The sequence below is a fragment of the Erinaceus europaeus genome, chromosome 4 (assembly GCF_950295315.1).
Source record: "Erinaceus europaeus chromosome 4, mEriEur2.1, whole genome shotgun sequence".
In the NCBI taxonomy this organism is placed as follows: Eukaryota; Metazoa; Chordata; class Mammalia; order Eulipotyphla; family Erinaceidae; genus Erinaceus; species Erinaceus europaeus.
Window position 1 is genome coordinate 145,259,284 of NC_080165.1, and position 27,522 is coordinate 145,286,805.

At 46.3% G+C, this 27,522-nt stretch overlaps 2 long non-coding RNA genes across 2 annotated transcripts in view; one reads left to right on the forward strand and one right to left on the reverse strand.

The window, feature by feature from the left end:
• Positions 1-23,725, reverse strand: part of LOC132538332 (uncharacterized) — a 32,312-nt gene extending 8,587 nt beyond the window's left edge. Inside the window, exons 1-2 of the long non-coding RNA XR_009549729.1 lie at positions 23,672-23,725; positions 6,870-6,986 (exon numbers count right to left, since the gene is read on the reverse strand). This is a non-coding gene — a long non-coding RNA (uncharacterized LOC132538332). The remainder of the gene's footprint in view (positions 1-6,869; positions 6,987-23,671) is intronic.
• LOC132538331 (uncharacterized) lies at positions 22,650-26,709 on the forward strand. The gene is made up of 3 exons (XR_009549728.1): positions 22,650-23,098; positions 23,685-23,768; positions 26,569-26,709. It is a non-coding gene; the product is annotated as an uncharacterized LOC132538331 (long non-coding RNA).
• The last annotated feature ends 813 nt before the right edge of the window (positions 26,710-27,522 follow it).

Sequence of the window (27,522 nt, forward strand, 5' to 3'; positions counted from 1 at the left end):
AGTGAGTCCCCAAGTAGAATGGACATTCACTACTAACAAGCAAATCTAACAATTCCAGAAAGTTCTGGGTGGCAGCAGATGGCAGACATTGAGGACGCAAAAACAATAGTGAGGGAAAGTAGAGGTAAGGATCTGGGCCAATTGCTCTCTCTATCTCTACATACTCCAGGCTTCTTCTTCTAGCGTTGGCCCTGCTTCCGTAGCCAGTCAACAGCGTCAGGTGGAGCCTGATGTCAAGTTTCGAGACCTCCTTTGAATCCGGAGAGGCGGCAGTCATTGACTATGTGGGTCATAGTCTGTCTGGAGCCGCAGGGGCAGTTCGGGTCGTCTCTGGCTCCCCAGCGATGGAACATAGCGCCATACTCCAGTGGTGAGAGAGAGAGAGAGAGAGAGAGAGAGAGAGAGAGAGAGAGAGGACACTAGCTCACAAACTTTCTTCAGTGTGTGGGGGAAGCTGAGCTTGAACTTGGGTCATATGCACGGCAAATCATTATCCAAGTGAACTTGCTAGTCCTGGGCTAATCATTCATTCGTAATAGCAGTTCTCAAATGTAAGCAGATCTGCACAAGAGTCCCCTGGGCTACTCAGGCAAAGAGCAACAGATTCCTTGGGCTCACACCACACCTGGATTGGAAAACTAGGGTCTAGGTGCAGGAATCCCCAGATGACCCTGGTCTGAAATTAGCCTGAGAACCTCTCTTTACAAACTGCCACAAGGCTCGGTGAGTTCTGCATGAAGAAGAAAACACAAAGGATGATTTCATTAAAATCCTTTTCACTCCAACTCAGAAGACAGGTCACTGGCAGCCAGCAAGGAATTCATTCTGGTTCCACAGAAACTTCCCATCCTGGATTTCGGTGACGTAACGCTGTGTCTCCCTGGACAATTATGGTGTCACACTGGTTCCTGCTTCACTTGCTTTTGGGCTGACACTGAGGGGCGGGATGGCACGACTCTGACAGGCATCACTGCGAGTCCTGGTCATGTGCACAGTGTCAGTGCACCTTGTGGGTGGTGTCTGAGTCACGCAGAGGGAGGCATCACCATGTCCCTTTAAGAGGAAGGTTCTTACTTCTACTGGTCATTCTATTTGGTTCTACTGGTCATTTCTCCCTCACTACTCTGTGTGGTTCCTTCCTGAAGCTGCACACTGGGTCAAAGATTTGAATGACCTCCCAGGCAGAGATACATCAGTCTTCTTCCCAAAAGTAGCTGGGCTCCCTTGTTAGAAGGTTCAAACTCATTCTCCAGGTCCAAAAGATTTCTTGAATGTGTTAACCCTCACAGTACTCTACTGAGGTAAGGAACTGGGTAAAATTCACAGGGGCTGACAAAATAGTGCACATGGTTAGTGCACCTGCATGGTCATGCTTTGGTGTTGTGGTATATCTGTGTGTGTGTGTGTGTGTGTGTGTGTGTGTGTGTGTTTCTATCTGAAAAAGTTGGCTCTGAGCAGTAAAGTGCCCTTGATGAAAGGAAGAGCACTTGAGTTGAACACTCAACACAAAACCTCCATGGATGGGCTCACCTACCCCTTCTTCTTCTTCTAGCGTTTGCCCTTCTTCCGTAGCCAGTCAACAGTGTCAGGTTGAGCCTGATGGAAAGTTTCGAGACCTCCTTTGAATCTGGAGAGGTGGCAGTCATTGACTATGTGGGTCATAGTCTGTCTGTAGCCGCAGGGGCAGTTCGGGTCGTCTCTGGCTCCCCAGCGATGGAACATAGCGGCGCACCGGCCATGGCCTGTTCGATAGCGATTGAGGAGGGCCCGATCATAACGTGCTAGGTCAAAGCCGGGTTGACGCTCGCAGGGGTCTGTGATGAGGTGTTTGTTCTTTACCTCAGCTGACTGCCAGCTCTGTTTCCAAGAGTCTGGAACAGAGAAGTTCAGTGTAGGCGCAGGGGACCAGATTGGGTGACGAGACGTCAAGCGTTGGACAGGGTGGGCGAAGATATCCGCGTAGATTGGCAGGTCCGGTCGAGCGTAGACGTGGGAAATGAACTTAGATGATGCCGCATCCCGACGAATATCTGGTGGGGCGATGTTGCTAAGAACTGGCAGCCATGGGACCGGGGTGGAACGAATGGTTCCAGAAATGATCCTCATGGAGGAGTATAATATGGAATCGACCAAGTGGACATGGGGGCTACGGAACCATACCTGCCCCTAATTCTTCTCCCCAGCCTCACCAGGCACTTCTGAGTCCTGAACTACTAAGCAGACTTGAGATATCACTGACTCTGGGGCCAAATGGCAGTACACCTGGTTAAGAGCTCACATTTCAGTGCACAAGGGCCCAGGTTCAAGTCCCATGTCCCCACCAGCAGAGGTGAATCAGGGCTGCAGGTGTCTCTGTGTCTCTTCCTCTCAGTATCCCCCCTCCCTTCTCAGTGTCTCTTTGTTTCTATCCAATAATAAATAAAGTAATTATTTTTAAAAAGAGAATAAACTCATGGGGCTGGGGAGACAGGATAAAGGTTATATACAAGACTCTCATGCCTGAGGCTCTGGGGTCCCAGGTTCAATCCCCAGTACTACCATAAACCAGAGCTGAGCAGTGCTCTGGAGTAAAAGGAGAAAAGAACCAGCTGGGGCCCTAATCAGGGAGTCCTGAGATTCCCAAACAGACTTGATGGGCCTAGAACTCGAATAAACCCCTCTCTCCATTGTTACTGGTCATCTCTATCAGGAACAACACAATAGACCCCTTTGTGGGCCCCCATAGGACCTTGCCCTCAACTTGGTTCAACAATGGTAGAAAATGTTCCATCCACTGAAGGGAGGATGGACAACATACTCTATGCTACATCTGAAGAAGATGGGTCGATACTGGGGCAGCTTGGAATGTTCCTACTCATGACCACAGAATGTGAGCTCAGATCTACAGGGATGCAGAGGTCACACAGGCTCCTAAGCTAATTATGGGCCCCAGATCATATCAAATCGATGGATTTTATAGTCACCATTTATACCACTTTCCCATATTTGGGAGCTACTCTCTTCCCTGATCCAGCTTTCTGGTCCTTCTTCCAGCCATGACATCATCTCCCCAGACAAAAATTAGGATCCACCTGCATATCAGATTTCAGGCTCAGGCAAAAAAAAAAAAAAAAAAAAAAAACCAACAACAACAACAAAACACTAGTATAGCTACAGGCCCTTAGAAATATAACTAAAATATGCCTACTAGCTATCTACAAAATGGAGGACCCCCCCCCAACACTTCGTCTGCACTATTCCATCCTTTAGATCCATGATTATTCAAGAATTTGATGGCTTTGTATGTTAACTCTCTTTTCAGTCACCAGGTTTCAGATGCTAGCAGGATGTGACCAGACTTCCCTGGACAGACAACCCCAGCAATGTGCCTTGGAGCTCCGCCTTCCCAGAGCCCTTCCCCACTAGGGAAAGAGAGAGACAGGCTGGGAGTATGGATTGACCTGGCAATGCCTATGTTCAGCGGGGAAGCAATTACAGAAGCCAGACCTTCCACCTTCTGCACCCCACAGTGATCTTGGGTCCATACTCCCAGAGGGATAAAGAATAGGAAAGCTATCAGGGGAGGGGATGGGATACAGAGTTCTGGTGGTGGGAATTGTGCGAAGCTGTACCCCTCTTATCCTATGATTTTGTCAATGTTTCCTTTTTATAAATAAAAAAATTTTTTAAAAAGGAGGAGAAGAGATACCATTGACTCTGTACTTTGGACAACTACAGCCACTTCTGATACTTGGTCACCAGTACTCTCTGTCTAGCATGTCCTGAGTGCCTGCTCTGAGCTGTGCAGTGTGTCCTGATGGGGAGGTAAAGACATGGATTCTTACAGAACATCCACTGAAGGTGGACAACAAAGGCTTATGGAGACTTAGCCTGTGCTTCTCCAACGCCTTGTGCTTCTCCTTCACAACATTTACTCCCTGGACAGTAAACTTGGTGTGTGTGGGGGGAATGTTTGTGTCTCCAAAGTCTCATCGAATGCAAGACACATTTTTCCACCATAAATCCATGGAATGGATGGCCCATCATCTGATTAAACTCTGTGTTGGATTGTAAGAAAGGAAGTCAGAGAAGGGACATGAGGGCCAATGTACTTGAGGACCTTGGATCTTACTGCTCTGGGTTCTTATCATCAAACAAAAGATTCAATGTGGGGCCACCTGGCTAAGCACACACACACACATACACACACACACTACAGTGCACAAGGAGCAGGTTCAAGCCCCTGGTCCACACCTGCAGGGAAGGGAAAATCTTCACAAGTGGTGAAGCAGGGCTGCAGGTGTCACTCTGTCTCTCTACCTCTCTATCTCCCACTCTCCTCTCAAGTTCTCTCTGTCTATATCTGATAATAAAAGTAAAGTAAAAGATTCAATGAAAGCCTCTGAGCAAAAGGGAGTCACAGGGGGATCCTGGTTTCACTTCAGTAAGGCAACTAGGTGAAGATGGGTGAGGACAGAATGATCAGAGGGAAGCTACACTAGGAAGAAAGTTTCAACCCCGAACTCCTGTCTGACCCTCGAGAGAACAGAGTCATGAGCCAAATGGGTGGATCCTCAGTCACTTCTGTCTTTGAGGGCATAGCACTTCCCAAGCTGTTTTGGATAAACCATAGAAAGGTGTTATCAAAAGATACACAGAAACAAAAACAGGAAGGTATTGATTGTGATGCGGTCATTAGCACACATGGTGCAAAGAGCAAGAATCCGGTATAAGGATCCCGGTTTGAGCCTCTGGCTCCCCACCTGCAGGGGAGTCACTTCACAAGTGGTGAAGCAGGTCTGCAGGTGTCTGTCTTTCTCTCCCCATCTCTGTCTTCCCCTCCTCTTTCCATTTCTCTCTGCCCTATCCAACAACAACAGCAATAACAACAGCAACAACAAGAGCAACAAAAATGGGGAAAATAGCCTCTGGGAGCAGTGGACTCATAATGCAGGCATCAAGTCCCAGCAATAACCCTGGAGGGAAAATGAAAGAAAGAAAGAAAGAAAGAAAGAAAGAAAGAAAGAAAGAAAGGGAAAGAAAGACAGGAAGAAAGAGAAAGAAAAAAGAAAGACAGAAAGAAAGAAAGAAAGAAAGAAAGAAAGAAAGAAAGAAAGAAAGAAAGGAGGAAAGAAAGAAAGGAGTTGATTAGATACATTTATGGTAGTTGAAGACCACATTGTCCTGGAGTTAAAAAAAAAAAAAAAAAGAAAGAAAGAAAAAAAACAAAACACGTAGCCTGGCCCTGCATTCCTCCCCCACTAACCTTTTCAGGACTCCAACCTGCTAGAAGAGCTAGTTCTCCAAACACCTTCATCAGTGCCCCGAGTTCGTGTGTGTACATCTCAGTCTCTTGGAGCTCACTCTAGCTCAACCTGTGTTTATTGTAACCATTATTAATACCAGACCTAATAATCACGACAGTGAGAAACACCCTTCTTGGGAAGCCAACACACCGATAACAATTAAAGGCTGAAAGAGTGTAGACCCCAGAGACCAACATACAAAGGAATAAGGTTGCTAGGAAACACTGGTCTTCAAATTCCCCCTCCCACCTGCCCTGCATCCCTTGGTCCCATTTTGCACTATATGGGAGGGATTCGTCACACAAGGTCACATTGTACAACTCTCTCAAAAAAACTGAAGTGTGGTTCTGAGATTTCAGAGGCTCTTTGAAATGAAAGCTGGTGTCTTCCCCAGACCAATGCTGTGCAGTAGAAATGTGTCACAAGCCACACATGAGTTTTATGAGAGAGAGAGAGGACCAGAGCATCACTCTGGCAAAAGTAATGCTAGGGACTGAACCAGGGAACTCATGCTTTCAGGGCCAATGCTGTAGACACACTGCACCATCTACTGGGGTGCCATGTGTGTATTGTTTTTAACTAGTGATTTAATATTGATTTAAAATGTATCAGATTAGGAGGCTGGGCAGTGGTGCACCAGTTAAGCACACGTAGTACAAAGTGCAAGGACCAGGGCAATGTTCCAGGTTCAAGCCCCAAATGCCCATCTGCAGGGGGAGGGAAGTTACTTCACAAGTGGTGAAGTGGGTGTGCAGATGTCTATCTTTCTTTCTCCCTCTCTATCTCCCCCTCTTCTCTCAATTTCTCTCTGTCCTATTCAATAAGATGGAAAAGTAGCCTCCAGGAGGGGTGGATTCATAATGCTGGCACCAAGGTCTGATAACCCTAGAGGCAAAACTAAAAACAAAAAAAATCCCAAATTCAGATCACAGGGGTATAATTCCACAGTGTTTCCAGTGCCAGAGTTCGGTGCCCCGTCTCTTCTACTAGAAACTGCAGTAGTTCTCCCAAGGTTACTGATTCACATGTGGATTCTTTTTTTTTTTTTTTTTTTTTTTGGCCTCCAGGGTTATTGCTGGGCTTGGTGCCTGTACCACAAATCCACTGCTCCTGGAGGCTATTTTTTTCCCTTTTGTTGCCCTTGTTGTTTTGTCATTGTTATGGTTATTATTATTGTTGTTATTATTGATGTAGTAGTTGTTGGATAGGACAGAGAGAAATGGAGAGGGGGGGGAGACAGAAAAGGGGAGAGAAAGACAGACACCTGCAGATCTGCTTCACCGCCTGTGAAGTGAACCCCCTGCAGGTGGGGAGTCAGGGGCTCCAACCGGGATCCTTATACCAGTCCTTGCGCTTTGTGCCATGTGCATTTAACCCACTGCGCTACTGCCTGACCCCCATCACATGTGTATTTTAAATTATGTAGTGATTGACTAAGAAAGTGAAGTGATTTTAATATTGTATTTAACTCAACATCTCCCAAATATCATTTCAACACATCATCAATCTACAAATTATTAATGAGATGTTGGGTATTCTCTCATCATCATAGGCCTGTGTCTTGAAACCTGGTGAATATTTTACCTTGGCAGCACATTTCTCTTGGAACCATGCATATTCAAGTGCAACTGGAGGCAGTCATAGTCGGGACCCTTTGGGAAGATGCTGGGGTGTCTGTCACTCAGCTGGGGACACTGCAGGCTGTTGGCATTAAGCATAGCAGGTTAATTCTGGGAAGTAAACTTGGGGGAAATGCACAGAATTCCCCTTCTTAGTGCCAGCTCAGCAGAACAAAGACTCTTCCAGCAGAGAAAAGCCAACAGTGAATGAGGTCCTGGAGCAGAGAGGGAGAGTGAAAGAGAGAGAGAGAAGGGGGTGGGTGGAACCCTCTCATTCTAAGATTCTGTAGCTCTGACTAAGTCACACAGGACTCTGTGGAGTCCAGGGAGAGGAGGACAGGCCCAGGCAGAAGCCAGAGAGGAAACGGAAATGAGGCAGGTGAGAGGGGGATTTGCCGCGCTCCAATCTGGCTGGGAGGGATTATCAACACCAGGGCTTCCTTAGCCCTCGTCTACCTTGGACTCACAGAGCTTGCCAAGGGAGGGATAAAGCCACCAACCACCCCAGAGTGAGCCTCACTGGGGGATGAAAGGAATGCCACTGGGCAACCCAGGGGCAAGAACAGGCTCAGGGGCTTCCTGAAACAAGAAGACACAGAGGAAGTCTTGCAGTGAAGCAAACTTTCCCCCTCAGGCTCCAGCAGCAAGGTCTCAGCGGGGGTGTGGGGTGGGCGGGTCTCCCACTTTCATAAATAAAATTCAAAAGAACCCACATTGTAGCCCCATCCCAACACGGTCAGATGATTCTAAGTGATTCAATATGACAAAGAGGTGTGTAACAGAGAGAGATTGCCTGCTTCCCCTCTGGTCTCCGTGTCTCTGGCATGAATCAGCGCTGAGACTCTGAGTAATGCAGGGCAGGGCCGCCCCGCTCAGGTTGCTGCTTCCTAAAGAGAACTGGGACCTTTCCCAAATTCCACAGATTGAGCCGGGGATGGAGAGGCAGGTAGATGTGCTGTGTCACGCCCATGGAACACAGGCCACGCACTTGCCCACGCAGGTGCACTAGCTAGGGGAGCTAGCAAGCCGGCCCTAACAGCTTCATAGATGTTCTTTTTCTTCTTCCTTTTTATTATCTTTAGTTATTTACTGGATAGAGATAGGCAGAAATTGAGAGGCAAGGGGGACATAGAGACGGGAGAGAGCATGGCCCGGGAGTGGATAGGTGCTGGACTCTCAAGTGCGAGGTCCCAAGTTCAATCCTTGGCAGCACATGTACCAGAGTGGTGTCTGGTTCTTTCTCTCTCCTGTTATCCCTCTCATTAATAAATAAATGAATAAATAAATAAATTAAATATTTTTTAATTTCTTTATGGTTGTTGTAGTTATTATTGTTGTTGTTATAGATGTCGTCGTTGTTGGATAGGACAGAGAGAAATGGAGAGAGGAGGGGAAGACAGAGAGGGGGAGAGAAAGACAGACACCTGCAGACCTGCTTCACCGCCTGTGAAGCGACGCCCCTGCAGGTGGGGAGCCGGGGGCTCAAACCGGGATCCTTACGCTGGTCCTTGAGCTTAACGCCATGTGCGCTTAACCCACTGCGCTACCTGCTGACTCCCATAAAAAATATTTTAAAGACAGAGAGAGAGAGAGAGAGAAAGAGAGAGACCTGCAGCCCTGCTTCACCACACACACAAAGCTTTCCCCCTGCAGGTGGGGACTGTGGACTCGAACCTGGGTCCTTGCACATTGTAGCATGTGCTCTCAAGCAGGTGCACCACCACCCGGCCCCTTCTTTATAGACTTCCTGTGCTTCGGTTCTGAAAGCCTGCATACCAAGGACAGGCGTCTGCTAAGTGAAGATCAGAAAGGCAAACTTGCCACAGTTAGCCACGACCAAGCAAGGCAGAGGGAGGCTTGCTCCAGGGAGACCAGCCGGCCTGACAATTATTTTTTTATGACACGGCATACATTATGTTGATGGTTTCATTTCTAGTCATTACCTACTATTAAAAGGCATCTTGAGGAAGATGATTATGGGGGCATCTTATTCCTGCCTCGGGAATCTACTCTCAAATTTTCAGTGGACTGTTGTTTTTCCTGGACTTCTGATTAGAATTGTTTTTTGTTATGGTTGTGATTATGTAAACTACTAGTTGTCAAATAAGTCTTTATTAGCCGTGGCTCACAACCTCATTGCTTTGAGGTAAACAGATCTGGGGTGATGCCCATACAGGGCACAGAAAGGTCAGGCACCCCTGCAAGGCCTCTCCAAATCAGAGCTCATTTCCTAGATCCATGTGCCAGCCTCTTGCCAGGGGCCAGGGATGCCAGAAGGATCTCACTCCTTTCCCTCCCCACTCTTGGAAACCATAAGCAAATGCAGAAGAACAATAAGCCCACGGTGGTAGCGGTATGTTACGTCCTGCCGCAGTCCCGTGCACGGGACCAGGTTGGGGCTGGAATTTCACCATCGACCTCTGGTGCTCTCTGTTTGAGGCACCTGCCTAGTGAGTTCAGTAGCAGACAGGATGCCCTGGGGTTGGCTGTATCTAAAAATGGAGACGCAGAGCTTGGAAGCACAACATTCTGAAATTCCTGAATTGAAACTGAAAAGCCATCATTTATGCCAACCAGTCCTTCCACCAGCACCTCACTGAGCATGTCTGAACCCAGCCTTCACCCCACGTCTAAACTTGACATCTACTGCATTCTGCTAGTGGCATCTCTCACTTCCTCAGAGGGGAAACAAACATAGAATTCCTTTTATTTTTAAATTTTTTTCTTTTCTACCCCCTTTTGTTGCCTTTGTTCTTTTATTGTAGTAATTATTATTGTTGTTATTGATGTCACTGTTGTTGGATAGGAACAAAGAGAAATGGAGAGAGGAGAGGACGACAGAGAAGGGGAGAGAAAGACAGACACCTGCAGACCTGCTTCACCGCCTGTGAAGCGACCCCCCTGCAAGTGGGGAGCCGGGGGCTGAAACCGGGTCCTTGCGCTGGTCCTTGCGCTTCCTGCCACGTGCGCTTAACCTGCTGCGCTACCGCCCAGCCCCCATAATTACTTTTTTTAAAAAAATATACAGAAAGACATGTTTAAGGCCAGGTCATAGCACAACTAATAAAGCGCTCCAGCTACCATGCAAAAGGACCCAGGTTCAAACCCCTGACCCCTACCTGCAAGGTGCAAGCTGTAAGTGTGACACGGGCTGCAGGTATCTCCCTTTCTCTCTCCCCTTCTCTTTGCCTTTTTTTTTTTTTTTGCCTCCAGGGTTATCGCTGAGGCTCAGTGCCTATATTCCCCTGCTCCTGAAGGCTTTTTTTTTTTTTTCATTTTTGTTGTTGCTGCTGCTGTTGTTGTTGGATAAGACAGAGAGAAATGAAGAGAGGACGGAAAAACAGAGGGGGAAGAGGAAGACAGACACCTGCAGACCTGCTTCACTGCTTGTGAAGCAACCTCCCTGCAGCTGGGAGCTGGGGGCTCAAACCGGGAACCTTATGCCGGTCCTTGAGCTTTGCGCTGTGTAACGCGGTGAGCTGCTACCCACTCCTCCCCTCTGCCTGTTTGTCTCTAGTTCTCTGTCTCTATCATAATGTGAAAGTTAAATAAATAAAATTTTAAAAATACAAACTGATAAAATAAAGAAAGGCATGTTTATTGCTTCCAAATGCAGACATTTGTAAATCAGTAAGTAAAACCATGTCCCCTTCAACTCTATCCCACTCCTCAGAGGGAACCACTGGTAACAGTTTGGTGGCTGACATTCCAGATGTTTCTTCTGTTGTGGTTCTTACCTCTCCTTGCTTTCTTTCTAATAGTCAGTAAGTAAGTTGCTAATCCTCTTATCTTGTTCCGTCATGATTCTCACTTCTGTCCAGTCTTTCCATTCACATTCCTGTCATTTTATACGTGGAGGGGGGTGGGGAGTATCTGACCTCACGGTAATCTGTGGCACATGATATCATTCAGACAGGTGCAACTCAAAATTTAATAAATCTAAGAGCTTTTTTCATAGAAAACTTAAGTGCTGGAGGCTGGGTGGTGGCATTCCTGGTTGAGTGCACACATTACAGGGCTCAAAAACCTGGGTTTGAGCCCCCCCCCCAGGTCCCCACCTGCAGGGGGAAATGTTTGAGAGTGGTGAAGCAGGGCTGTAGGTGTCTCTCCATCTCTCCGTCTCTCCTCCTCTTTATATCCTTTCCCTCTCAATTGTCAGTTGTCTCTATCCAATAAATAAAGATAATAAAAAAATAAAGAAAAAGGAAAAGAAAAACTTAAGTGAGAAAATTTAAATTGCTATTTCTGTATGGCCTGAGAGTGATGCTATAAATATCAAATGACCCTAGGCAGAGAAAAAGGCTCTTAGTCCCCTGACTTAGAGTATCAGTGCTGTGGTCTGAAAGCAATAAGGTTCCAGCAACCTTTGTTTCTCCACTTGCCAAATGACTTTGCACCTTGATGTCGTTTTTGTTTTAAATCTGCGCAAATATCTACATTTTGAAGTTCATAAAAAAACAAAAGTGATGCAAAGAGTGAGCACAGCACAGGGGCTTAATAAATGCTTTCCATTTTATGATCTTTTGCTAAAAAATGTTTTTAAAAATCTTCCCATTGTCAGATGATCCCACTCATAGACAGAAGTTGAAAAATAAGAACAGAAGGGAAAACACAAAACATTTGGACTGGAGTTGGTGTATTGCACCAAAGTAAAAGGCTCTGGGATGGGGGCAAGGTTCAGGTCCTGGAGCAGGATGGTGGAGGAGGACCTGGGTGGGGGGTTAGAGCGTTATGAGGAAAACTGAGAAATGCTACACATGGACCAACTACTGTATTTCTACTACTGACTGTAAACTATTAATCCCCTAATAAGGGGGGTGGGGAGGAAGAGAAGGTAGGATCATGCAATGTGTGTGTGTGTGTGTGTGTGTAGGTAGTTATAGAAATAAGAGTCAACCTATATCTGTGACCTTGGGAGAACTACTGCAGTTTCCAGTGGGAAAGATCTTTGGTCCACACTCCCAGAGAGAACAGGAAGCTTCCAATGGAGGGGATGGAACACAGAACTCTGGTGTTGGGAACTGTATGGAATTATACCCTTATTATCTTACAATCTTGTTCATCATTATTTTTTATATTTATTTATTTTCCCTTTTGTTGCTCTCATTTTTTAAATTTTTATTTATTTATTTATTCCCTTTTGTTGCCCTTGTTGTTTTATTGTTGTTGTAGTTACTGTTATTGATGTCATCATTATTCGATAGGACAGAGAGAAATGGAGAGAGGAGGGGAAGACAGAGAGGGGGAGAGAGAGATAGACACCTGCAGACCTGCTTCACCGCCTGTGAAGCGACTCCCCTGCAGGTGGGGAGCCGAGAGCTCAAACCAGAATTCGTATGCGGTCCTTGCGCTTTGCGCCACATGCGCTTAACCCACTACACTACCGCCCGACTCCCACTGTTCTTGTTTTATTTTATTTTTCTTGCTATCCTTTCTTCATTTGTGTTAGTCACATAGTAATAAAAAAATCGTTTAATAAAGAGAAGCATTCTATTGCTATGACCAATAATAATACATGTAAAATGCATATATGTATATATCACTGGGGCTGGGTGCCTGCACCATGAAGCCACTGCTCCTGGAGGCTATTTTTCCCCTTTTGCCCTTGTTATCGTCATTGTTGTTGATATTACTATTGTTTGAATTGCTGTCGTGAAACAATATTTTTAGGAAAAATATATCCTTTTTTCCCAGTGTCAAAGTTCTGCATTTCTAGGTATTGAGAAATGCCCAAAGGTATAAGATATCAGGGAAGAAATGAGTGGAAATACCCATACCCTCACAGAAAGACACTTTACTTGTTTCTGTTTAAAGCAGTTTTCTTTGTATTGTAAAAGAAAAAAATAACTCGTTTTAAGTTCTCATATATAATTGACTTCCATAGATTAAAATTTTTTTCTTAGTGATCTAATATTGATTTGCAAAATTATAAGATAATAGGGATATAATTCCACACAGTTCCCACCACTGGTGTTCTGTGCACCACCCTCCACTGGAAACTGCAATAGTTCTTCCAAGGCCACTGATTTGGGTTGATTCTATGCCTATATATATATATATGCATATATATTATAAATGTGTATATATATATATTTTTTTCCCAGTTTTTCAATGGTTCTGCCTTCACTTCCTTTCTAAGTCACACTTACACCTATTACTGTTTCTGAGTGTCTTTCCTTTTTCCCTCTTCTCTCTCAGATAAGAGAAACAATGCCTGGCTTCCTCTGGTGTTTTCCAGATTCGCTTCTCTTTCAGTGATGGTATCAAAACAGGATTCCAGGGAGTTGGGCAGTGGTGGCGCAGCAGGTTAAGGGCACATAGTGCAAAGCACAAGGACTGGTATCAGGATCCTGGTTCGATCCCCCGGCTCTCCACCTGCAGGGGAGTCGCTTCACAGGTGGTGAAGCAGGTCTGCAGGTGTCTATCTTTCTCTCCCCCTCTCTGTCTTCACCTCCTCACTCCATTTCTCTCTGTCCTATCCAACAATGACCACATCAGTAACAGCAATAATAACTACAACAATAAAACAACAAGGGCAACAAAAGGGAATAAATAAATAAATATATATTTTTAAAAAACCTGAGGCCCCAGGTTCATTCTGGTACCATATATGCCAAAGCCGAGCTGTTCCCTCATGTCCCTCTCTCTCTTTCTCATAAATGTGTATATATCTTTGAGTTGGCAAAACATCTTACTTGGATAATGCTCTGCTTTGATATGTGTGTGATCCAGGTTGGAGCCCGGCCCCACTACACTGAAGGAAGGGAAGAGCTGGTGTTGTAGTTTCTTTCACTCTCCCTGGCCTCCACCCCACCTTCTGCTATCAAAATTTAAAAAATAAAAAAAAAAACAACTTTAAAATAGTTTTTGCATAAGGCAGATGTGGTGTTTAGTGTTCTTAAGTGTAAGAAAGCTGTGATGTGCTTTACAGGAAAAAAAAAAATATATATATATATATGGTTAAGTGCCCATAGTATGAAGGGCAAGGACCCACACTAGGCTCTGGGTTCAAGTCCCGGGCTCGTCACCTGAAGGGGTGGGGGTCGCTTCACAAATGGTGAAACAGATCTACAGGCTTTCTTTCTCCCTCTTTATCTCCTCCTTCAATTCCTCTCTGTCCTATACAATGAAATGGAAAAAAATGGCCTCCAGAAGCAACAGATTCCTAGCGCTGGCACCTGGCACCGAACCCCAGCAATAACTCTGGAAGATGAAGAAGGAGAAAAAAGAAAGAAGGAAAGAAAGGGGGGGAATGTGTATTAGATAAGTTCATTAGGCATGAATTATGATGCAATTTTCCTTGAGGTCTGTATCAGGTTAATGCCGCACACACACACACACACACACACACACACACACCACACAACTGTGTATTGAAAAGGTTAGTGGCAAGACTCGGAGGAACCTGACTCAGCATTTACCTCAGGGTGATGGTTTCCCTAGAGGGGTGATTCACCAACTCAGTGTTTCCAAAGACTACAAAACAAAAATACCACAGCAAATAGTAAGAATGGATGCTTCAAACCTGTGTTTTTTGAGAGGGAAAGAATTGTGACTTTGATCAGATTCTCAAGGGGGTCATGGAAAATGTCCAGTCATTGCTTCAGACACTCAATTACAAGAAAAACATTTCTATTCCTACTGAAAAGTCCTGAAAGTGGTTCCAGAGACTGGATGGCTGAGCCCCAAGGCCACACCGGCTACCATTTTGGTTTCTATTCAATTTGGAAGAAATGAATAAGAAGCACCTAGTAGGTCAGCAAAATCAGGGGCCTAGGTGTTGAGGCACCTGGTTAAATGCTCACATCACAGTGCACAGGGACCCAGATTCAAGTCCCTGGTCCCCACCCGCACGGGGAAAGCTTCAAAGTGGTGGCACAAGGCTACAGGTGTCTCTCTCCTTTGCCCTTCTCAGCTTCTTTCTGTCTCTACCCAACAATAAATAAATAAAAATATTTCTAAAAGAACTGCTCACATTACAAAATCAGTCATATTTCATAGAGGTGGCTTTCCAGGGTACCCTAGCCAGCTTGGAGGGCTAGTGTTTCTATGATCCCACGGAAACTGAGTGCTCTAAGAATCACTCCCACAGTCTGAAAGAGATCTCCTTTCAGCCAAGGAAAGCCCATGTGTTCAATGTAAGAAGGCGATGATGGCCACTGTTCTTTGAATACATTTCTCACGACCCCAGGAGGGAGGGCATGACTAGACCTCATTAACAGAGGAGGAAACTGAGGTTTACCCAGGTAGCCTCGCTCTGGTAGGAAGCAGGGTTAGGATGGTCTCTGTGGGACAGCAGAGCTCACTGCATATGCAAGGAGATGACTATTCACCTTGACTCTTAACCCAAGTCCTTCAACCATCAGAAGCCTCTGTGCGTTCCAGGTGTGATTCACTTTCCTAACGTCTGTTCTATTTAGACTTCCCAGAAGCCCATCCACCAAAGTAGAAAGGCATGTGAGGCTGTACTCCAGGATGGGGAACTGTAATTCTCCATCTCTTCTCATATCACACTCAGAGGGAAAATTCTAGGAATTTCTCAAAATAGGTCACAAATTCTAGAAGTTTCTAAAAATAGCCTGGGGCCTAGCACTGCGCTAAAGAAAGGATCATTCTGACCTTTTGCCTGCACGGTCCCACCTTCTGAGGGTGACAATGTCACTGTTTTGCATGACATTTGGTTTCCCTTACATGTGGCTGGTAGGATCATACTTACAGGAAATCAGAGAGAGCTTCTAACCTCCTCCCATACGATTTATTGCTTTTCATTCTCTCTTCTACCCCTCCCTTTGGTTTCTTGAGTGTCTGAGGCTCTTCATGAAACTCCCACATGTAGTGTGTCGTGGGGGTGGGTGGTATCTGTGCAGTACAGAGGAGAAGGTAACCCGTGGACAAGGGCCTGACTTCCTCTCCCTGAGCCTGGCATTACGCATTATGCTCTTTGCTCTTCCCCCACTTCAGAAGCAGACACACCCCACAATCCCACCCCAGCATTTACAGGGAGGTATTGCTTAAAGAAAGTCATTCAACAACAATACCATGTGCCTCCATGACCTGATCTATAAAAAGGAAATAGTCACACTCCCCTGCCAAGCCCAGAGGTTGTAAAGGGGAATTACTGCCCATAGGTGCTTTGAGATCATCAGATGAAAGGCTAAGTGACAACACCGAGGAGCAGTCTTCCCTTCAGTGCTCAGTTTCCCTGCTAGATACACTCCACCAGTCACTTGTTCTGACAAGATTTATTTTATTGATTTCATAAGAGTTAGAGAGAAAAATGTCTTGATACAGAGCGAGAGAGAGAAAGGGAGGGAGAGAGAAAGAGGGAGAGGGGGGAGGGGGAAGAAGAGGAAGAGGTAGAGCAGGAGGGAGAGGGAGAGGGTGAGGGAGAAGGAGAGGGAGAGGGAGGGAAGAGTCAATGCCAGTGATCAAACTTGGGACTATTCATGCTTGTAAGTCCAATGCTCTAGCTATCTTCTGGGTCTCAAATCCAGAAATTTCTTTAAAGAAACCCAAACAGAGCAACATTGGGTAATATTTATGTTATTATTTTGTTTCATTTTATTATTGGAATGAGATAGAAATTGAGAGGAGAGGGGGAGGGAGAGAGGAAGAGAGACAGAGAGATACCTGGGTCCCTGTGTCACCACTCATGAAGCTTTCCCCCTGCGGGTGGGGACCAGGGGCTTGAACCTGGGTCCTTGTGCACCTTGTTCGACCAGGTGCACTACTGCCTGGCCCCTCAAGTCCAGAATTTTTGACATAGCTTATGTAGAGCTGTACTTTTTTTTTTTTTGCTTCTAGAATATGCATGTCAAATGCATTGGAGGGTTGGATTTGGCCATTGAAGGCACAGCGAGTTTACTAAACACAGACACAGAGGCCTACACAAAGCCTTTCCAGTGTGTGAGTAACAGTTCAGATGCCCTTCCTCCTGGCCTGCTCCTCCCCCATCTTGGCCTTTACAATTTATAAACTTAGATTAAGCAGTGGCCTCAAGTGGATCTTGATGGAAATGGAAATCGTGTTGAAGTGTTTCAATCAAAGGCGACTAAATCAATTCTAAGCTAGTCTCTACCTGGCTATCCCCTGTCCCAATCTATGGGGTCCTCACAGACAACAGCCCCAGATCCTTCTGGCCCAGGATCACAACTCTTCTGAAAACTTTTTTCTCTTGCTAGAGAACAACCTCTACACCCACTAACTGGCCCAGTCCTCCGACACCCATCATGCTTAGGAGACGGGATAATATGGGCCAGATCCCAGTGCTGCCACACACACTGCTTGTATGTTCTGGGGCAAACCACCTTAACGTCTCTGTACCTTGGTGTCCTGACTGTGGAAGGAAGGGGTGGCTCTGAACTCAGAAGAGGCTGGCAGGAGAGAATGGTCAAACTTAAGGCCTCGTTTTGAGCTATATTCCGGGGTGAGCTATGCCCTTGATTCACTTTGAGCTTAAATATACTTTGAAGCTGTGTGTGTGTTTAAACATAGCTGCAAAGTAAACTCACTCTATTTAAAAATGAAGAGGAGGAAGAGGAAGAAGAAGAAGAGGTGAGAGTAGAAGAGAAAGAGGGAAAGGAGGAGGGAGAGAAGGGGGGGAAGGAAGAGGACTAGAAGATGTGCCATAGCCCCTTAGTCCGCGGATCTCAGTCAAATGAGCGCTGCGCCGTGTGTGTGGTGTTAGCTCTGCGTCCTGGTCATCCAGAAGGCACTAAGATAAATGGTTCTTGACTGGCGAGTGCCATCCACCCAGCAGCAGAGGCCTCCACCCTACCCCTCCAGGAGAGACTATGTTGGAATCAACTAATCCAACACAATCCTATCCCTACACAAGCCTCATGACCCAGCCTCTGGAGGTCAGTTACCTTCCAGGCAAATGGGAGAAAAAAATCAGGTTTGAGTGTGTGACCCCCCCGCCCCCCCCAGTTCATATGTTGGAATCATAACGCCCAGTGTGTGGCATGGCAGTGGCCTTACTTCCTGAAGGGAATGTGTGTGCGTGAATGTGAACTGGTGCTCTGAAAAAAGAGCCACTACCCCCTAGGGTTCCCTAGCCCTTTCTGTCAAGTGAGGAGATTCTGACATTTTCAGATTCCCAGCCTCCCTCCAGAACTGTGGGCAGTACATTTGTGTTGCTTATAGACCATCTGAGGACCAGCAGGACAGCTCACTTGGGTCCTGCACCTGCTTTTTTTTTTTCTTGCCTCCAGGGTTATTGCTGGGGCTCGGTGCCTGCACTACAAATCCACTGCTCCTGGAGGCCATTTTTTCCCCATTTTGTTCAGTCGGGCACCTGCTTTGTTTCTGGCACAACTCAGGTTTCAGTATGCCCCCCCCGCCCCCTTGCACTGCAGGAAACATTGGTGCTGTGGTATTGTTCACTGTCTCTCTCTGGCAAAGTCAGCAAAGAGCACCGAGACCCTGGTTCGAACAAGTGAATGTCTGGACTGTGATCAGTTTAGTTGTAGCAGTTAAAAAGTCCAAGATAATCAGCACTGAACTTCTGTTGAGAAACCGTCCACACAGGGGCCCAGGCAGTGGTGCACACCGGACTGTACACATTACACTGTGCAAGGACCCAGGTTCAAGCCTCTGGTCCCCACCTGCAGGGGTGAAACTTCAGGGCTGGCGGTGGTGGAGCAGGGTTGCAGGTGTCTCTCTCTATTTTCGCTCTCTATCTTCCCCCCCTTCCCTTCTCAGTTTCTCTCTGTCTCTATCCAGTAAATAAACATTCAAATAAACTATCAACACAAGGAAGAGAGATGTACATTTGGGGGGAGAGAGAGAGAGATGCAAGACTACACACTTGCTCAAGTACTCACATTTATATCTATGTAACAACCACTTGTCTCAGAAGGTTTGTAAAATGCAAAAAAAAAAAAAAAAATTAAAAAGTGCAAAGAACGGGAAGTCACCTGAAACCTGACCTCTTAGCTGCTGAATGACAATAGCTATGGGGACAGAGCCACAGGAAGGGGGAAAGCAGGCCCCAGGCCACACTCCTTGACTGCCTCTGGCATCTGGGACTAGGGATCAGACTTCTCTGAACCTCAGTTTTGTCATCTGTGGAAGACAAGCCACATACAGATGGAATCTGAACCTGACATTCTGTTATTATCTTTAGTTTTATTTACTGGATAGAGACAGCCAGAAATTGAGAAGGAAGGGGTGATAGAGAGGGAGAGAGACAGACACCTGAAACACTGCTTCACCACTTGCAGAGCTTTCCCCCTGCAGGTGGGGACTGGGGGCTTGAACCTGGGCCCTTGAACATTCCGTTATGTGTGCTCAACCAGGTGCGCCACCACCCAGCCTGCATTCTGTCAAATGTTGGCGTCTAAGGTCCCAAACCTCCAGGCAGGGCATGAAGAGTGGCTGACTGCCAGGGAGTGACCGGGGCTTCACAGTAGACAACTGTGCAGAGGCCAGGTGCTCCCGCGAGACTTTGCTTCACTTGAACAGACCTTGGAAACTCTTGAACATTTCCTTACACATCCTGCCAGGTGTCTGGAGTCTGTTGTAATCACATCGTGTGTCAGAGACCTTGCCGCTCGGCCTAGTGTTCAGGAGAGCTGGGGTGACCCCTGGCCTGTGACCAGATTCTTGATGCCCTGAAGCCTCAGGCAAAGTCTCTCAATGACCCTGAACCTCAGGTGTTCCATCTGTAAAATGGGCAACAACCACACCTGCCTTCTTTAGCCAAACAAGCACTGTATCAGATGAACAGACATATACAGAAGAATCTAGGTGAGGGGAGGGGTTGAATACAGTCCTTCCAGCAATAGAAAGAAAGCAATCGTGTATATAAGAGAGTCCAGGACCCCGGGAGATGGTTTACCCAGTAGAGTACATACTTTCCCATGTGCAAGAACTCAGTCACCACACAGGAGCACTTTCTTGAGTGGTGGGGCAGCACTGTGGTATCTGTGCTTCTCGCTCTTTTTAAAAAATATATATTTTATTTATTTATTGAATAGAGACAGAGAGAAATCAAGAGGGATGGGGAAGATAGCAAGAAAGAGAGACAGAGAGCAGCCCTGCTTCACCACTCGTGAAGCTTCCCCCCTGAAGTTGGGGAGTGGGGCCTTGAAGCTTGGTCCTTGCATGTTATGACATGGGCGCTCAACCTGGTGAAGAGTCTGTGGGAGAGGTGGAATCATTCAGGCACAGAGCATCAAAGAACAAACCCTGATGGCAAGAATAAAGGAGTGAACGAATCAACAAACAGTCCAGCTGCTCACTAGAAAGTGGGGCGGGCCTTCAAAGAGGAACAGTGTAATCACCACAATCAAGAACTCAGATCAACAGCAGCCAACTTACTAAACAGGTGAATGGGAAACAGAGAGGCAGTTTCAGACCTTGGCTTTCGGTAAATGCTACCCTGACAGCCACAAAGCAGGCCGTGGTGCTTCGAGAGCAGGTGGGAGACAGGAGAGGAGGTTTCCTGGCCCCTGCCCTCCACCTTGGTCACTGACTCAGTGTGAAACAGCGCCTGCAGGGAGGAGAGAGCTATTATCCTAGTTCACAGATGAGCCTGCGGCCACAGTGGGGGCAGAAAAGTGAGTTCGCGGCAGAGGATGACTAAACAGCCTCTTCATCATTAATGACAATAACGCTCACATCTATCTAGTTCTTTATGTTTTCAAGGTGCTTTATAATCATTAATTAGTTAACTAGCCCTCACCACCAACAGCAGTGCTGTCTGCCTGCTATGCTGAGCAGACAAAAGAACTGAGGGGCCCTGCCCGCCTGCCAGGGGACCTTAGAGGCTGGGGAAAGTGAGCGCTGGGAGGTGGGGTGACTATTAGGACCCAGGACTAAATTTGGATGAAGGCAGTTATGAATCAGCAAATAGATGGGGAGGGATGTTCGTTGATAAGAATGTCAATGTCGGGGGTCGGGCAGTAGCGCAGCAGGTTAAGTACACGTGGCACAAAGCGCAAGGACCGGCTTAAGGATCCTGGTTCGAGCCCTCGGCTCCCCACCTGCAGGGGAGTTGCTTCACAGGTGGTGAAGCAGGTCTACAGGTGTCTTTCTCTCCTCCTCTCTGTCTTCCCCTCCTCTCTTCATTTCTGTCTGTCCTATCCAACAACGAATGATATCAACAGTAACAATAATAACCACAACAAGGCTACAACAACAAGGGCAACAGAATGGCGAAAAAATGGTCTCCAGGAGCAGTGGATTCATGATGCAGGCACTGAGCCCCAACAATAACCCTGGAGGAAACAAAAGGAATGTCAGTGTCAAGCACACAAACGGGGATGAAGAGCTGGCTTCTATCCTAGTAAGGTAAGTGTGGGGCTTAGCCAAGGACTTAGCATTCCCCCGAAAAACAGATCAAGCCCAACAGGGGTCAGTAGTAGAGCGCAGGACTTGCAAGCTTGAAGTCATGAGTTTGATCCTCAATAGAACATGTGCCAGAGTGATTCTCTCTTGCATTTAAAAAAAAAAAAATTTTTTTTTAGGGTTGGGAGACATAGCATAGTGGCTATGCAAAAGGATTTTCATGCCTGAGGCTCTAACGTCCCAGGTTCAGTCCTAGCACCACCATAAGTCAGAGCTGAGCAGTGCTCTGGTATAATGAGGAGGAGGAGGAGGATGACAATGACAAGAAGAACAATAATAATACAGACAGACCTTCTTCACCACACTGGAGGACATGGGTTTGAACACCTGGCACCATGTGTGAGTATCATGCATGGCAGGTCTCTGGCGTTTCTCTCCTTTCTGTGTCTCTCTGTCACCTCTGTTTACCTGAAGTTTAAAAAGAAGAATCCACTGGGAGACCTAGAATTGTTCAAGCTTGAAGTCTGGGTGAAACACCTGGAAAAAAAAGAAGGGAGGGAGTGAGGAAGGAAGGAAAGAAAAAGAAAAATAGAAGAAAGAAAGGAGGGAAGGAGGGAGGGAGGGAGGGAAATGAAAGAAAGGAAAAGGAAAGAGAATGAAGGAAGGAAATAAAAAGAAAGCATAAGAGAGAGAGAGAAAGAAAGGAAAGAAGGAAGGAAGGAAGGAAGGAAGGAAGGAAGGAAGGAAGGAAGGAAGGATTACTGGAGGTTCTGCCAGCTGAGCTAAGTTAGGAGATGGGTTGCCCTTGTGCCGTGAAAAATGGGGGTGGGGTCAGGTCTTCTGCACACCTCATGTCTGTCTCTTCAGAAGGTCCACACCACATCGTTTTCCTAATCTCCTGGACTCTGTGCATGGGCAAGACCCAAACCTTTGCATTTTTGTGCAGCTTGCACTGGCAATGTGGGGCAGAGGGTTAAACACACAGAGTGTCTCCGGGACACTGGGCAGTGATGCTGACGGAGGTGGACATGGCAACACCTGGCGAGGTGAGGAGCACTTCCTCTCCTTCACCTGTGCTGGGCTCTGCTTCCTCTCCTTCACCTGTGCTGGGCTCTGCTTCCTCTCCTTCACCTGTGCTGGGCTCTGCTTCCTCTCCTTCACCTGTGCTGGGCTCTGCTTCCTCTCCTTCACCTGTGCTGGGCTCTGCTTCCTCTCCTTCACCTGTGCTGGGCTCTGCTTCCTCTCCTTCACCTGTGCTGGGCTCTGCTTCCTCTCCTTCACCTGTGCTGGGCTCTGCTTCCTCTCCTTCACCTGTGCTGGGCTCTGCTTCCTCTCCTTCACCTGTGCTGGGCTCTGCTTCCTCTCCTTCACCTGTGCTGGACTCTGCTTCCTCTCCTTCACCTGTCTGCTGGACTCTGAATGAGAATGAGGGCGAGGGAGTACAGCTAAGCGATTTGGTCTGGGGGAAGTGGCAGAAACCCACACGTGTCTTCAGTGGAGCTTGATAGACCAAGTGCCAGCCCCTGTTGATGTGGAAATCTGATAACTGTTGCACTCAGAGTAGAAACCCAAGTCATAAGCCTAGTAAGTGACCAGCAGAAAGCGATGAATCATCTTTCTTCATGAGTGATCACAATCCTTCTGAAGCTTCTCCACCTGTAACTTGCAATTTTGGGTCTTGTCTAATGACAGGGTGAGCATCTCTTATTGATCTCCAGGCTTCTTTAGTCAATTCAATGGCAGGTACACAAAGGGGCAAGGGACAGGCTTGCTGGCAAACACTTCACAATTCTTGCTGCCTTAGAATGAGAGTCTAATAAAGCTTGTGGCTGCCCCCAAGCCCTGGAACCCAAGGACCTAAAGTCTGTGGCTGGCAGAGCCTCCTGGGGCCAGCCCCCTGTGGTGAGTTATGTATAACCTCCCGGTTAGCCTTGATTTATGGCCTTCCTCGTGCCCTTGGGCTGGATCTTGTCAGATCTCAGGAACTAAAAGCAAGGCAAGGGCTTGGCTTAAACTTGACTGGAAGACCCAGAAATGATAATAATAATTAACACAGATCAACTTCCACCTGCACCATAAACAATAATTAATGTATACAGCAGCCCAGTGAGGCATCTGCGTTTGGATTCTGAGACAGGGAAACTGAGGCCAGGAGGTTAAGTGGCTTTGTCAAGGCCACACAGGGACTGGGTATCACATGCTGAAGTTAATCACTGGGGCTTCCCTGTCTCCTCCTGGTCAGAGGCTGGGATCCTATCTATTAGACAACAGAGACTTGTGAACAGCATCACACACACACACACACACACACACACACACACACACACACACACACACACCACCACCACCACCACCACCACCACCACCACCACCACCACCACCACACCATACCACACACCAAAAAGGACTTTCCTCTGGGCATTCAGGAAAAGATGATAGGGAAAGTATTCTAGTCCAGACCAAGCCGATCAATACCTGTAATTAGCAGACAACTTCTAAAGCAGACACCAGCTGTCAGCACTGTGTTCTCTCCATGAAGGGAAGGGCAGTGATCTGAAGACAACAGTGGAATGTAAGTATCACCTGTCTGTCCCGCCTCATTCCTTTACCGTCTTCATCTTTGTAGTTGGATGCGGGTTGATAGAATTGATGGCCCTGGCTGAGCACACATAAGAACCATACTCAAGGATCTGGGCTTGAGCCCCTAGACCCCACCTGCAAGGGGAAAGTTTTGTGAGAGTTGAAGTTTTGTGAGAGTTGAAGTGGGGCTGCAGGTGTCTGTCTCTCTCCCTTTCTATCTCCTCCTCCCCTCTCGATTTCTGGCTATCTCTATCCAATAAACAAAGATAATTTTCAAAAGCTTTTATGAATAGAGTTGATGGCCTTAACTTATTATAAATTAAGGAACTGAAGGTGTTTCTCCCACAATTTAGACACTACCTAGGAGTCGATTTTCCTCATGTTTTCTTTGTCCATTTGTTGCTTGAGAAATACAAACCACTGTTCACTTAATTACTCCAACTGTTGCTTATATAATAATTTACAGTAATGAAACACTCACAGGATGTACCCCATGCAGATGTTCACACAACTAATAGTTGATAAATTCTTTTCTTTTTTTTTTAATCTTTCTAGTTTCTTTTTTTTTATTTAATTTATTTATTAATGAGAAAGACAGGAGGAGAGAAAGAACCAGATAGCACTCTGATACATGTGCTGCTGGGGATTGAACTCGGGCCTCATGATTAAGAGCTCAATGCTTTATCCACTGTGCCACCTCCCAGACCACAGTTGATAAATTCAACATAAAATAAATAAGGGCAGGGTTCAGGTCCTGGAACATGGTGGCAGAGGACATAGTGGAAAACTGGGAAATGTTATGGATGTACAAACTATTGTATTTACTGTCAACTGTAAAACATTAATCCCTCAATAACAGATAAATAAAATATAACTTCCATACCATTTTTTTCCCTAGGAAGATATCTTTCTCCTTCAGTTATCAAGTAGAGAATCTTATTCTCGCTCTTCCTTGACAGTGACAGAAACTCCATTCAACCCAGTTTAGATGGAGACTTTGGGGCCCAGTGGTGGTGCACCTGGTTGAGCACACATGTTAACAATGCTCAAGGATCCAGGTTTGAGCCCCTAGTCCCCACCAGCAGGTGGAAAGCTTTGTGAGCGGCGAAACTGCTGCGGGTATCTTCCTTTCTCTTTCCCTTTCTACCACTCCCTTCCCTCTTGATTTCTGGCTATCTTTATCCAATAAATAAATAAAGATAGTACAAAAAATTAAAAAAGAGAAAATTCCACATACATGTTTGAGGATAGGTGGACTCCTGTGAGCAAACAGTGCTACTGGAGTCGGAGTATCTCCCTCTCTTGACCTGACTTGTACTCTAGCTTGACTTCCTCCAGTGGAGCAACCTCTCAGGGGGTGGGAGAGGGGAGCCCTCCTTACTGCAAACAGACAGAAGGTCCTGAGATTGACCATGGCTGACCCTTGGGCTCCATGCTCCTCTCTGAAATCACTGAGAAGTCACTCCTCTCTGAAATTGCCTGCTAGATCTAATCACCCTCCTCAGACCACAGGGAGAAATGATTCCCCCTCCCCCAAAGTAGTGTATTTTTTTGCCAGAAGAAGTGAAGAGGTGTAGAGAAGTAAAAATGTAAAAGTAACAGTGTCTACATACTATATACACTAATGAGATAGCTTTCTAAATACTGACTCCATCACCACTCAGCCAAGCACAGTTTCAACCTCCAATACTCCTCCTCCTCTCTCTTTTTTTTTTTTTTTTTTGGTAGAGCTAGCCTCCTGCATGCACAGTTTCACTGCTCCTGAGTCAACTTTGTTTTGTTTTACCAGAGAACTGTTCAGCTCTGGTTTATGGTGGTGCAGGGGATTGAACCTGGGACTTTGGAGCTTCAGGCATGAGAGTCTTTTTGCATAACCATTATGCTGTCTACCGTCCACCCCCTCCAATACTGCTCCTAAGTGACACCACAGCACCCTGATGACCTGAAAGCTGACAGGCTACTCTTATTTATTTGAGTGGGCTGGTTAAATGCCCAGATATGAAGACACACCAAATCGTGATATATATACTTATTTTAAAGGTTTTTTTATTTACTAATGAGAGAGAGAGAGAGAGGAAAAAGAAGAGAGGGAGAGAGAGAAATAGAGGAAGGGAGAGAGATTGATTGAAGGAGAAAGACTGAAGGAAAGAAAGAGAACCAGATCATTCACTCTGACATATGTGACATTGGGGAATTGATGCTTTTAATGGGACCTGATGCTTTTAATTTCTGCTGGTCTAACCACTGTACCACCTATAAGGTCACCAAAGCATGTCACTGGAATGGTGTTGTGTCAAAGAGGAGCGGTACATTGACAGTGTTTCCTGGCTAAGTGGGTCCCTGAGCAGTTCATGCTCTGTAGCTCTAGAAGGTCATGCTTTCTTGAGTAACCTGTGACAGAAAGTCCATAGGTAACCCCTTTCCTACTCTTGCTTTCTTTAATATTTAAAGAAATAAAAAAATATTGTCTTTATTGGCTTGAGACAGCCAGAAATTGAGAGGGAAGGGGACATAGGGAGAGAGACAGAGAGACACCCGCAGGCCTGCTTCACCACTCATGAAGCTTTCCCCCTGCAGGTGGGGACTGGGGGCTTGAACCCAGGTCCTTGCTCACTGTAATATGTGTGACCAAGCAGATGTGCCACCACCCGGCCCCACCCCACTCTTGCTTTCTGTAGAGTTCTTAGGAATATGTCGTCGTTCTTCAATTCCATTCTGGTTGCTTTTGTTTGTTTTTTGATTTGTGTGTTTTACTGTGTCTCACTCTTGTTCTACTTGTTCATCACAAGCAGCCGCTGTTGGCCCAAGACGCCAGCTGAGGGCTCCAGCATAATGTGTGGGAATTACAACAAGGAAAAGGAACTTAGTACCCTCCCAGGATGAGCCACGGGCATTCTCCACTACCACCATATTTTACCACCTACCTGTGGCCAAGGCTCTGGTCCGTCATGTGGTCAGTGTACATTATTTCTCCTACAGGACTGTCCCATAATATCTAGTCTTGCACCCAATGGTAAGAAAAAAGAAGCCCCTGGGTTGCAAAACAGTTCACCTGGATAATGCATTTTCTTTGTCATAGTATCAAACCTAGACCCCAAGACTCTGAAGGAAGCTTCACTGCTGTGGTATCTCTCTCTAAATATATATATATATATATTAGAGTTGTGAAGCCCCAGCAACAATAAACAAACAAAAATGAAAAAAATTACCAAAAATGTTCCTTCTAGAAAGAATAAGTAAAATCCAAAATGGAAATTTCTTGATTTTGACCATGTCAGAGTCTAGAATTAACCTTTCGTAACAGAAAGGGAGGGAGAGAGAAAGAGAGAGAGAGTTGCTGAGAAATTCAAAATGGAAGTTGCACTCCAAGTCACATCAGACTGAAGAGAGAGAAGGCGCGTTTGCTAGTGTCAGCCATAGGGTCAGAAGGCTTGCTCATGCGCATAGGGTGCTAGGCCTAGGCTCAACTCCAGCCCCCAAGGCTCTGAAGGAAGCCTCAGTACTTTGTTGTCTTTCTCTCCTTCTGTTCACATCTCTGCCTGTGGGGGGGGGGGGGGAATTCAGCCCAAAGTGGTCAGCCCTCAGAGAGGGTCAAATAAATAAAATCCTATCTAGCTAGCCAAGTATGTACAGGGTAGACACTATCCTGAATGACTGGTTAAGGACTGTGATGAGAGTATCAAGAACCAAGTCAAAGAGGGTATTCCATGTCTCATAATGAAAAAACCAATGGTTAGAGCTGAGGT